General features: G+C 42.1%; 1 non-coding gene across 1 annotated transcript in view; it reads left to right on the top strand.

Moving 5' to 3' along the window:
• Positions 1-27, top strand: part of trnas-cga — an 82-nt gene extending 55 nt beyond the window's left edge. The window contains exon 1 of the tRNA in view: positions 1-27. This exon is cut by the window's left edge and continues 55 nt beyond it. This is a non-coding gene — a tRNA (tRNA-Ser).
• The last annotated feature ends 215 nt before the right edge of the window (positions 28-242 follow it).

The following is a 242-nucleotide window of genomic DNA, read 5'->3' as shown; positions in this document are numbered from 1 at the left end:
GCGCAGGTTCGAATCCTGCTGACAACGAGAGGCATTCTTAAAGAGGGGGAGCAAACCCATGACACAATTTAGTAAATCACAGGTTACCCAATTGCAGATGTACCTTCATGAGCTTAATTGTGTTATCTCATAGGTAATGGAAGCCACCAAGGTATTTCTTTTCAGTCTGTGTTACAAGATTTGCAGTGAACGTTGTGTAGCAGTGCAATCATTTAACCCAGGTTTGATTTCCAGCCATTTAC

Source organism: Etheostoma cragini, unplaced genomic scaffold (assembly GCF_013103735.1).
Source record: "Etheostoma cragini isolate CJK2018 unplaced genomic scaffold, CSU_Ecrag_1.0 ScbMSFa_397, whole genome shotgun sequence".
Classification (NCBI taxonomy): domain Eukaryota; kingdom Metazoa; phylum Chordata; class Actinopteri; order Perciformes; family Percidae; genus Etheostoma; species Etheostoma cragini.
Note: the sequence above shows the minus strand (reverse complement) of the source record. Positions and strands in the feature narration are given on the sequence as shown.